The sequence below is a fragment of the Monodon monoceros genome, unplaced genomic scaffold (assembly GCF_005190385.1).
Source record: "Monodon monoceros isolate NGI ecotype Baffin Bay Population unplaced genomic scaffold, NGI_Narwhal_1 Super_Scaffold_10, whole genome shotgun sequence".
NCBI classification, from domain to species: domain Eukaryota; kingdom Metazoa; phylum Chordata; class Mammalia; order Artiodactyla; family Monodontidae; genus Monodon; species Monodon monoceros.
In genome coordinates, this window is record NW_021703766.1 from 38,519,361 (window position 1) to 38,531,649 (window position 12,289).

At 49.6% G+C, this 12,289-nt stretch overlaps 1 protein-coding gene across 1 annotated transcript in view; it reads left to right on the top strand.

Annotated features, from left to right (window-relative positions):
• The first annotated feature begins 2,147 nt into the window (after window positions 1–2,147).
• ZNF536 (zinc finger protein 536) overlaps window positions 2,148–12,289 on the top strand; it is a 153,521-nt gene continuing 143,379 nt past the window's right edge. Inside the window, exon 1 of the mRNA XM_029208684.1 lies at window positions 2,148–2,279. The gene's annotated coding sequence lies outside the window, so the exon portion shown is untranslated. The remainder of the gene's footprint in view (window positions 2,280–12,289) is intronic.

The window sequence follows — 12,289 nt, forward strand, 5'->3', positions numbered from 1 at the left end:
TGAGATTACCAGTTAAACTCGTTAAAAAGCAACTCTGGCTTGTTCACTCAACTGACTGTGGGGAAGATTTCGTGTTCTTGAGCGACAGTGTGGCTTTGATTAGTGGAGTGCTATACTTTTTAGGGGAGACCTTTGCTAACTTAATTTATGACACTGGTTGATGGCGTCTGTGCTGGGGCATTACGTATTTCCCCAACTATTGTACCTGGTGTCAATAAAGGTGCATTTAGGGAAATCTGAAATAAAACTCCAGGGCGTTTTTGTTCTTTGGGGAAGCAATGCACCATAAACATTTTGGGCTTGAGCCAACAGCTTTCCCTGACCGTGACTGCAAATTACTGTAGTATGTATAGATTGCCAGTGGAACACTATTTGAGGAAACCTGTATTTTATAGAATGTCACTTTTATGCACAATCCAGGCAAAAGAAAAAAAAAAAACTAATTTAGCCAGCAGACTGTATTCTTTCGAATGAGGATTATGAAAAAAATATTTACCAAAAAACAAGCTCTAAATATGGCTTTTTATGTAATCATTATTACATCAATCATCAATATCAATACTTAATAGCAACCTGATAATGTAGCCAGTAGGTGAAACAGCTATTAAAAAGTGTAAAAAAAGATTAATCAGGCGCAGGTGATATTAATGCTCTCCAATTATTTAATGATAAGTACATATTTTTGAAGGTGTTTTTAATAATCGACTGTAATATTAGTTTGCAAAAATGTAATTTCTTCTTAATTTTGCATCTTAGCTTCTTTGTGCCGGGTACAAAGGTAGTATATTTCTGTAGTTATTGTTTGCAGCACTCCGTGTAAAAAATCACGTTCATTTCAAGAAGCTGTTATGGTATTGATTCTGGTAAAGACTTCCATTAACTGACCAATCTAAATCTCATAAGTGATGTCAGGATAGTTATGCATTTGCTTGGTTCAAGTATTCAGCCATTATGTTAGAATGCAGGCAGTGTCTGAATATGGCTGTTAAATTATTTCTAAATACCGAACCAGAACAGCTTAACAGTTCTGCAGTTTGAGACTGACACAAAAATGACAATCTGCCACCTCTTTGTTTTTTAAATATTAACGTTGTATTGGGATAGTATTTTTGGAGTAAAAACCTGTGGCACGAGAGGATAAGTGACATAAACAAAGGCAGCTGGGCTTCATGAAATAATGGAACAATAAGGCCCTTGCAGCCGTTCTCATCACTCCAGTATGTTAATTAGCATTCTGTTGTGGCCGCAACACTGAAAACATGTAATCTGTATTGGTGTACAGTACAGCTGTGAACACACATTCTTTTTTGTGAGTCCCTGGAGTTAGCCTTGCCATTGGCATATGCGTTTGGGCCAAAAGTCAAGCCATCACCACTAAAATAGCACACTATAGAAGCAAAATGTCATTTGTCTTTTCTTATTTTTTTTTCTCCCCTCAATGCCACATGCTGTCCAGTGATGTAATCCAGTATCACTGCATCTGCCTCCCTGCTCTATTTTTGCAGGAGGGTATCTGAGGGGGCTGGGATGCCAGCAAGCAGGAGGATTTAAAAGGCAAGTGGCCCTAGAAGGGTCAAATTTTAAAAATCAGTTCTTTCTTTTTGCATTATTTGTCTAAAAATATTTTTTTTAAATGCATAGATTTTTAAGTATCAGGGACCCAGAATCTGCTGCTCGTTTCCCTGCGGGGAGGGGGAGGGGGAGGCAGCTAATTCATAAGGAAAAAGAATCTCAGTAAACTTTACCCTTATTTATCATCTATATTTTGAACCTGATTCACAGTCCTTCATGCATGTAATACCCACTTGGGGTGGGGTGTGTTCTTCCCATTTCAGAGCTGAAGAAACTGAGGCTGAAGCATGGCCCAGAGGTGGACTCTAATTGCAGGGGCTTTCTGACCTCTGTCTGCACGCAGACAGTGGATGGCTGCAGAGAGGGAAAGTGATGGTCGTTTTGAGGCAAAGGGGTTAGTACCAGTGAGCGGAGGCAGCCAGTGGCTGGGAGCAGTAACTGGGGACTTCAGAGGCAGGACTCAGAAAGACCCCTCTTGCGTGATCTTCTGCTCACGTGTGGCTGACTGGGAGCCGCCCCTGGTACTGCCGGAACATGGCCCTGGGTTCTTTCTGATACCAGTTTTGGTGGCAGGAGGAGAAGACTGGGTTTCAGCGTTGTTGTCACAGGAGCTTGACTAAGTTGCCAAAACCTGCTTGGATTTTTACCTGATAGCATTTGGCTTGAAAAGCGAAAATGGTTCCATTTCAATTTTCCCTGGTTTCAAAGTAATTCAGCTTTCTTTGTATGAGTGTATGTGCAGCCTCCCCATACACACACACACACACACACACACACACACACACACACGCTCATACATACTCTTGTTCATGAAGTACGTATCCCTTTGCAAAATACTTTTTGAATCAAAAATTACATTTCCTAGCACTTTAAATGTATTATAAATTCAAATAGGGACTACCCAGTTGTTAAAACTTTTCCCACATTTCAGATTAATTTTATCCATCCCCTATCACCATCTGATCTGACTATACCAAAGGAGATTTTTAAAAAGAAAAAAAAAAACCCAAATAACCAACACCAAAACCAAACCAAACCAAACCAACCAAAACAACCCCATCAGCTCTAAAGGAACTTTCAGACTCTGTGGGCAAAGCTTCTCGTTGTCTCTTTCTGAAAAATGAGAATGAATACTTAGCTCAAGATTTTTCTTTTAACCTACCTCAAAGCTGATTGAAAAATTACCTCCACCCCATAGAGAAAACACAGCATCTGGGTCACCATGCTGATCCAATTTGGTTCTGCTTTCGGACTGTGGAGGAATCAAATGGTCTGGCGTTTAGGTGATGTGAACGAGTGTCCATCTGGGAGCAGATGAGGTTAAAGGTTAATAGCACTTGCTTTTTTTCTTTTTTTTTAATTCCAGCAGAACAGAACTCTTTTACACGTGCCTGGCCCCTATCCTGAGTCCCATGTCCAACTCCACAGCCTTCGGAGAGGCCTCAGTTGGTGTCTTTGCTCAGACTTGCCTGGCTGAGGTAGGGCAGGACTGACACTAAGATTTTAGGCCTGTTGTTTCTCTTTTCCTGGAAACTCACCCCATCCCCCCTTGGTTAATGGCTCTTTAAATATTGAAATGCCTGGAAAAAGAAAACAAAATAAAATAAAATGCAGGCTGTCAAAGAGATAAGAACAACAACAACAAAAATGTTGGTATCTTTTAGAATTTGTCTTCCTAGTGGTAAAAGTATATAATTAATAGGAGAATTTTCCTCCAGATGTGGCTATACTATAATAGAGCCTTATAAATGCTACAGAAAGAAAAATTGCTTGGAACGAAGGCGTCCTCAATGAGAGCACACCTGGGTCTGACAAAGATTGCATTTAGGGACTGCTGTGCTATCACAACGCAGAGAAAGACCAAGTCTCCGGGAGCAGCTGGAGAGAAAGCCCCGGCAAATCTGCATGCAAATAGCAGCACATTGTTAACTTAATCAGATGCCGAGGAAAAGATGTGCCAGAACCGCGAGGATGATCTACATACACGGAGGGAGAGTGGCCTGGGCTGCCATGGCCGCTGGGCGAGGATGGGCCTGGAGCAAGGTGCAGCCGGGCTGGCCCAGCCTACCCACTGCCTGCCCATTTGCTCCAGCCTGCAGTCGATTTATCACAGAATGCTTGGTACGCTCTTTGAAAAGATAGAAATGATGGAGTATATTTCAATTGGGAGGAAGCTTTTTTTTTTTTATGGTGATATAGGTATTGGTATTATTTTGCCTGACTCCGTAAGTCCAATTAAAAAATATTTCTGCTTAAATATCCGGGTGCATGAAGATAAGAAATATTGCCCTCGAGTGTATAAAGAAAGAGATCTTTTCATTTAAAAAAAAAGATGCTCTCTAGAGTGAAGTGCTGAGTATATATTGTACCTTAAGAAGTGGAAGACACCTGTTATTTACATTTTATATTAAAATTAACGGACATATATATTTTAAATCTCCTCCATCTTTTAGTCTAGCACCGTAAAAAATAAAAAGTAATACTATTTAATCACCCACAGCTTAATAGTGCCTTAGTTGTTTACTGCCATCGCACTAATTGCTCTGTACTAATGTGTTTTTCTGTGATATCCAGTAGTGCTAAGAGAACAGAGATCCATAACCAATTAAATATAGTGTTTTCTATGTTAAAAATATATCTGATGAGGCTAGAAAGGGAACAGGAGCTGCCCTTAACGAAGGCGCATTGGCACCGTCTGGGAGCCCAGGAAAAGGTGCCCGCGTTGCCTCTTTTGCGCAAAGACAAAGGGGGTAATTTTTTTGGCAAGAAAACAAACCTGAGGAAAGCACAACAAACTGAATGTTTCCTTCCCACCCCCACCCCACCCCCCGCAACTCCTTAGGCTGCTTCTGTACTCTCTCTTCCAGTGAGGGAGAGTTTGACTCGGGAGGGAGAAGGGGGGAGCAGCCACCCGACGGTGCGGCGGGCAGGCGGCCGGGAGGAGCGGGGCTGGCCCCCGGTTGGGCTGGGGACCGGCGCCCGCGAGCCGGAAGGGCGCCCGTTCAGGCGCAGGCTGCCCACGGCAGAGGGCTCATCGGGGAGCATTGTTGTTGGCTCCAGAAGGAGCGAAGCGTCCCGGAGATCGGGCCGCGCTCGCGCGGCTCTGGGCGGGAGGAAGGTGAGGGGAAATCCGACCAAACAGCGTTCTTAACAATTTCCAAAGACGGTGGGAGTGACAAAGGAACGCAGGACGCCGCCGCCGCCGCTGTCTGGGCCCGCGCTGTTTCCTGGCGAAATCACTAGTCGGGGATGGGAGCCGGCCACAGGGCAGCCCGCCGCCCGCGTTCGCTGGCGGCGCGCCCGGTGGTGCAGCGGCCCCGGGCCGAGCGCTGCCCCCGCCGGCCCGCCGCCTGCCAGCCGGCCGGGCCCCGCCGAGCGCCACACTTCACCTTACGGAGGAGAGATAATGAGATCAATTAGAGGCGCCGTCACCGCGCCGAGACAGCTGCTGGCGCATAGTAATCACCGGCGGGGCCGCTGCGCAGGGGCGCCCCGCTACTGCTACCTGCGCCGGGCACCAGCACGCGCCGGCCCACCCGGGCCCCAGCCCAACCGGGGCCTGCGCCCTGCTCGCATCCTCTGCCGGGGAACTCAACCTCTAGGCTGCCCCGCGCCGCCGGCCCACCCCGTGGGAGGGTCCTGGACTGGCGCCTGCACTTGTGCATGTGTGCATGCTTGCGCGGACATGTGTGGGTGGGTGTCCACGCGTGACTATGCCCTGAAGGTGCGTGTAAGTGTGACACTGTGTGAGCTTGAATGTGTGGGTGTGCGACAGTGTGCCTGAGTGTGTGGGTATGAGTAAATGAATGTGTGTGTGAGTGTGCATGAGTGTTTGCATCATGTGTGCGTGAATGGGTGTATTCCAGTGCTTACGGCAGTGGGGGTGTGCACGTGCATGTATGTGAGAGCTCTCTGCACATGCATGAGTGTCTGTGCATAAGCACGTGTCCACGTGTGGAGCATGTGTATTTGCAGATGAGCACGATTCTGTGTGTGCACACGTCTGTGTGTGCGTTTGAGCATTGTGTGTGTAGGCAGCCTAAGTGAGAGCTGAATGTGTGTGTCTGTGTGAGTGGTGAGTGTGGGCAATGAGTGCGTGCATGTGGGTGTACGTACATGAGCCTAAATGTGTGCGTGACTCCATGTGAGTGTGGGCTTGTGTGCTGGGGGGTGGGTGTTGTGGCCCCCTCCTTCAGTCCCTTGCTCTCCAGTGGCTCCTTGGATGCCTAGGTTTCCTTGTGGGCCAGTGGTCCTGAGAAAGTGCCATATGCTGTGTGTCTGTGGTCCACACCTGGCATTCCCCCACCATATGTACCTATATGTTGATGGCATGGGTGGCTCCCCATCTCCTGACCTCCATCTACGTGTCCTCCCCACTGTGAATTTGTGTCTGTAGGCTCCACCCTGGTCAGCTCCTTCAGAAGGGCCTGGTTCCAGAGGCAGTGGGGGGGTGGGTCAGGACATGTGTGCCTCGCCATCTGGATCCCCCATGACTATAGAGCAGATAATGACCTGCCCAGGCGCCACAGCCCCATTTCAACTTAGCCCATATTGAGCACCTATTGGGTGCTCTTCAATTTAGCCCTTGAAGGCCAGACAGATTCTCACTTTAGAAAACAGAATGGGTGAGGGTCCAGAGAAGGGTGGGAGAGAGATGTCATCCTAGTGACAGCTCACTCAGCGACTTTGCATTTGTTTTCCTGTCTGAAATGCTCTTCCTTTGGATCTTCATGTGGCTTTCAGCTCAACAGTCCCCTCCCCTCTGGACCACTCTGCCCATCCTGGGTCCCCATCAGCGACTCTCTTGTCATGTTTCGTGTCTTCATAGTGCTTCTTGCTCCCTTGATTATTGCCTCCTCCCTTGTTAAAGCCCTCGCTCCCTGGGGCCAGGCCTTGCCGGCATGTTTGCTGCTGCGTCAGCACCTGGTATAGTGGCTGGTGCACAGTGGGTGCTGGGGGAACAGGCATCTGCTACCTGGCCATCCCTGGGGTCCTGGGGAAGCCCAAGGCAGCCAGTGTCTGCCCTGTGGGCTGGAGTCCACAGCCACCCTGGGATGGAGGCTCTGGAAGGTTCTCTGAGAGACCGTCACCGAGAGACCTGATATGGCACAACTCTGGGGCAGAGATGTGAGGGACATGTGGTGGTGCCCACAGGGGACAATCTCGGTCCCTGATGGAGCTGCAGTCCCCTGCAGCCTCGGGAGGTGGCCAGAGTCCTGGCAGGTCCCTGTTTGGGCCTCACTTATAGAACCGTTTGTGCAGGTTCTTAGGTGCCCAGCAGGCTCCCTTGGCCACCCGCCTTCAACTGCGTCCTCAGAGGGCCAGAAGACCACTGGAGTCTAACTTCAGCTCTGTCCCTGACCTTGATGTGCCCTTGAACAAGGGGTTTGACCTTGCTGTAACTCGGTCTCATCTTTGAGATGGTCTGAGTGCCTGTCCTGCCTTCCTAATATGGGTGGTGTCTTCTAAAAAAGAACAAAGCAGTGTTTCCCGACCCTGTTGTTGTCCCCACCTTGACACCACTTCTGACATTTTTTTGTCTTCTGACTCTCCTGAAGTGATGCTCTGGGCACTGAATTGGGGCGGTTTAGCTCCTTCTGAGATGGTGGGAAACTCCTGGCCACTCTTGGAGGCTCCCCTTTAGATTCAATACTGTTTCCCCCAGGTCCCTGCCCTGTTCCCCGAGGTCCATGCCCTGTTCCTTCCTCTTTCTGTCTTCTACATCGCCCAGCCTTGGTCCCTTCTGCTCTCAGTGAGCAGCAAATAGAGTGGGGCATGGGGGGCACAGCTGAAAGGAACCCCCACTGACAAGTTTCTGATGGAAAGAAAAGAAGGACATCTCCAGTGCCTGTTAAAAGGGTCGGAATAGCCTGTCTCCACTCTGGACCTCCCAGGGGGCAGAGTTCCTCTGAAGTGGTTCACTCCAACTGCCCTGACTTTTAAGGGCCTGCTGTGTGTGAAACGCTGTGCCAGGTGCTTTGGGCCCTTGTCTCATTGACCCCAAGTGACCTTGGTGTGTCTCTCAACTTCTGAGTCCTGGGGGTGAGGAGTGTGGGGAGGGGGTAATGACTCCAGCCCCATCAAATGCCTGGCATGTAGGGAGGACCAGTTGGAAATAATGTATGTGCAGTACTTTGAAAACTTCCTATAAATATGATTTGAGACATGAAGAATGTTGCTTTTATTTTTCTTTCCCAAACATGAGCTATTTTGAAGTTTATGTATTCTCTTGGCTGGAGCCGACAAGATATTGGGGAAAGGTATGAATAAAACGTCCCCACTCCTCCTTGGTCTAGCTGGTCATGGGTCTACCTATTAAATGTCCCTGGGGTGGGGAGCCCCAGTCCAGTACTAGGGGGATGGCTAGCCCGAGCTGTGCCCTGTGTGTCATTATGACAGTGAGGTAGGACTTGATTCTCCTTCAGACAGTGATGGCCCCCTGTCTGGCAAAATGGATTTCTGGCTGCTGTCTTCTCCACGGAGCCCTTTGCAGCCTGAGTAGGTCATGGGGATACTTGAATGTAATTAAATAAATTTGTTAAGTACTTTCTATTGAGTTGATTTTTGTTCGAATGAAATGGAAGGAGGATGACAGGCACATGTGGTCATTGCCAGGAGGTCTAAGATCTGGAGAGGGTGAAGGGTGGAGAGGTTTTGGGGTGAGGACCTGAAAAGGAGGGTTTGGGAGGAGAGAGGGGAAGGGCTGGGCACAGCAGGTCACGGGGAGCCAGGCTGGCTGTCCAGGGGCTGAACAGGGCGAGTGCAGGGCAGAGAGGCCCTGGGCGGGGGGGCTGTCATTGCAGTGGCCACAGCAGACACTGCAAGGGACAGGGGTAAGTCAGATGACACTGAATTCGACTTCGCCAAGCTGTGCAGCCTTCCTGGACTAATAGTGACAGTTGGTGACTGAACACTGTGCTAAGTGCCTTCTAGCCCTGCCTGATTTCTGCTCCACAGCAGCCCTGAGGAAGGACTTGAGGATGGCGTTCTGTGGATGAGGGAGCTCAGACTAGAGGGTCACTGAACTGGTGAGCTGTGGCGGGGGGCCTTCAGAGCACGGCCCAGTGCCAGGGAGGCCGTGTTACTCTCTATGCCCCCCACGTTGGGCAGCTCCAGCAGAGGGCTGTGCCGAAGACCCCCAAAATGGAAGTAAACACAAAATGATGGAAAGCCCCAGCCCCAGGTAGGGGGGCATTCTTTGGGGAGGGCCTTTTTCCAAAAACAGAATTTTTTTGCCAGCAGTCAGCCTTTTGTCCTGTCTTTACGTGGCCCAATTAGGCAATCGCGCCCCTAATTAGCCAGCCTAAGGCCCTCTTTGTTGCCTGCATAGAAATTTGCACACGGGCTTGAACGCTGGCAGGAAACTTTGTCCATGACACTGGAGGTGCATGTAAGCGTTGGAGATGGGCCCACGCTGTGAAGTCTGGCCTGGACACTGTTACCCTCCCCAGCCAGGACTGTCCATCCCCCCAAGAGCGTGGTGACTCGGCCCTAAGAAGCTTCGAGGCCAAGTGAGTCTGAGTTATGAGTGGCCAAAAAGAGGTGAGATATTGAAGAATCATAAATATTAATTTTTTTAGCACTCTATAATTCAAAAGTGACTCAACTGATTTGTCTCAAACTCTGCAAGAAAACTTAGCTGTGGCCTCAGATGTGAGTGCTCTTAGACCAGAAGGAATCTTGCGGCCTCAGATGTTTCACCTTAAGGCACCTGGGGTGAGCATCACAGTCCCGTGCCTCCCTTGGAAGTGCAGCTTCTTGAGGCGGGGGTGGGCCATTTTCCAGAAGGCTCACATCTGACTGCTGCTCAGCAGGAACCTGCCCTATGGTCACCTAGGTGCCCAACACATGTTCCTACATCACCGACACCAGTCATGCCCCCATAGTGAGCCCATTTCTCTTGATTAGATCAATGCTTTTTTGCGCTTGCTATGTGCCTGGCACTGTGCTAGGGACTGAATGCCAGACGAGGTCATTGTTTAAATTCTGGGCAGGGAGAGGAGTGAGGGGACAAGGAATGGGGGGATGACAGAGGATACATAGCCAAGAAATACACGAGCAGAGGAAGAGCGGGTGGTATGACAGGGAGGGGTGCCTGATGCAATGGTGGTAGTCTTGGGAGGCCTCCCTGAGGAAGTGACCTTTGATGGCAGACTTGCAGAGTAAGATGAAGCTAGGCATCCAGACAGAGGGGAGCCCTTGGGGACCCAGGTCTTGAGGTGGCAACAGGACTGCGTGCCGGAGGAGCTGGGCCAGAGCGTGAGGGCCAGGGAGGAGAGATGTGGTGAGATGAGGCCACGGTGGTGCCCAGGTCACATGGGACTTGTGGGCCGGGGCAAGGGGCTAATTCCCAGGGCAATGGGAAGCCTTGAAGGGTTTGGGCAGGGGAGCCTCGTGATGTGACTTACGTTGTAAACAGTCTGCTGTGGGGATGACAGGGGACTGGGTGAGAGAGGATGATGGTGGGGACAGGAGAGGGATGGAAACAGTCAAGGTCTATAGGGAGACAGAGCTGACCTGATGATACCCAGGCCCTTTTATTCCGTCTCTGGGCCCTTTAGCCCCCATCCAAATAGCTTTAATGTATCAAAGCATTGCTAAATGAATTCCCATGAAGTTTACTACAGGGAAAACCAGCATATATTTCTTATTTAAATTCTTTTGTTGGAAGGGAGCAAGCAGGGAGGGGAGAATGCTTTTTCCCCCCGGTTTAGATCTCATCAGAATGGCCATGTGAGACATTTTGAGTAAAGCAGACTTTCTTCTGTTCACACTGGCTGATGTGTTACTCACTGCCCCCTGGTCGCTGGCATAGGGACAGTCATGCTCCTATCTCCCTTCCCATGTGAGGGCTACCAACACAGTTATTACAAGAAAGTTGTCCGATTTGGATTGAGTATGAACACATCCGCTTTGTTGACTAGACACTACGTAATACCTCCAGCATCATGTGTGCAAAGCTCTTCTTTTATGGTTTGGCCAAGTTGCTGCAACTGCAGTGGTCCAGTGTTAGCCATTCATTTCCTCTAAGACATCTGGGTGGAAAAATCTACAAAACAATAATAGATCAATACATTTAAATTAGAACTTTCAAAAATTCAATAATGGTATTTACAAATTAATAAAGCACTGTAAAGAAGATATCTGCACTTCTTTATTTAGGGATACAGTTAATTTTTTCATTGATTAAGCATTCTTTTGGTGGATGGGATGTGGGCGGGGAAATTTTTTTTCTAAGAAGGAAGTCCTGTGTGGAAGCTAGAAGCATCCATGTTTCTAGACCCCCACGTAAGTTACTAATGCATCGCACAGACAGGGATCCCTGGTGAGGGGAAGAAGTGAGCCTGGTTGGGTAGGAACTGTGGCAGAGGTGGGAATGCACTGGGTCACGTGCGACCCGAGTGGTGCTGGTGGGGATGGACGTAATGACAGGCATGCAAGTCCCTCTGACTTCAGAACATATGGGTGCTCACCGTGTTAAGGAAATTTGGTATAGGAAATCATCATTTATCAAACATAAATCAGGGAGCCATTCTTCTTTGTTCAAAAGAATTCCCCATAGAAATCCTCAAAATTAGCCAACTTACTCTTGTGCATCTGGAATAAAATGCAGTTTTTTTCCCCCTAAAAACAATGAATGTGACTCAAGTTTTCAGGACTGTACTTACTTCATCAAGCAGGTAGAGCCCCTCCTGGCTCGAGCCTGGGGTGTGCCTCGTGTGGGGCGTGAACAGCCTGAGGGGACACGGTGGAGGTAGCTGCAGCCCTGCTGGCCGCTCTGGGAGCTGGACACGGGTGTGGCCTCAGCCACGTGCTCTCCTGCAGCCCCAGTGCCCACGGCCACTCACACACGCTTCTTCATTTTATTCTCTTCCCCCACCCTTCTTTCTTTCTTTCCCAAAATGTTGACTGAGTATCCATGGGGGGGCCACCTACTGTGCATGTGATGGGGGCCTGGTGGGGAACAGGGGACAGGCTAAGGACACCTCATAGACGCCCCATGCTAGTGGACGGCATGAAGTGGATGCCCAGTGCTTTTTCTATCAAATGATCTCACGGGCGAGGCTCTGCCTTGGGCGTCATGGGGGTCTTCCATCATGGATGGAGGTCCTGATTCTGGGGAGCCTTGCCCATGGGATGTGCATGGAACCCATGATACCCAAGTGGACTGTGAAGGTCAAAGGGTTGTCCACATACAGTGCCTTAGGATGGAGGGGCAGAGATGGTGTTTAGAAAAGGGGTGCTCTCCAGCTGGAGTTGGGAGAAGGAGGGAGGGCCTTGCAGGGCCAGCCAGAGCCAGGAGGGAAGGGGACTGGAAGAGGGAAGAGAGGGTTGTTGAGTTTGCAGACCATCCAGAGACTGAGGGAGACAGTGGTCTGGTGGGTGGGGGCCATGGTGGTTGAGATGACTGGAGGAGCTAGGGGCAACCTGTCTCCGGTATCATGTGTCCTAAGAAGCAGTGCCAATTCTGGGGAGGGGACAGGCTCTTGTTGGGTGCCCTGATGGATGCCCCGTGAGCTGGGTAACTTGGCCATTACCCTGGTTATGATGCTGAATTCCTCCGCTGGTCATTCTTGGCTGTAGCTGTTGTGTTGTCATCGTGCGTCTCCCAACTCCACCACCAGCTGTTTGCAGTCCCTGATGTGGTGGTGGCTCCCTGTTACCTGCAAGACAGTGTTCTGCCGTCTGAACTTGGCATTCGAGGCCATCTCTGCCC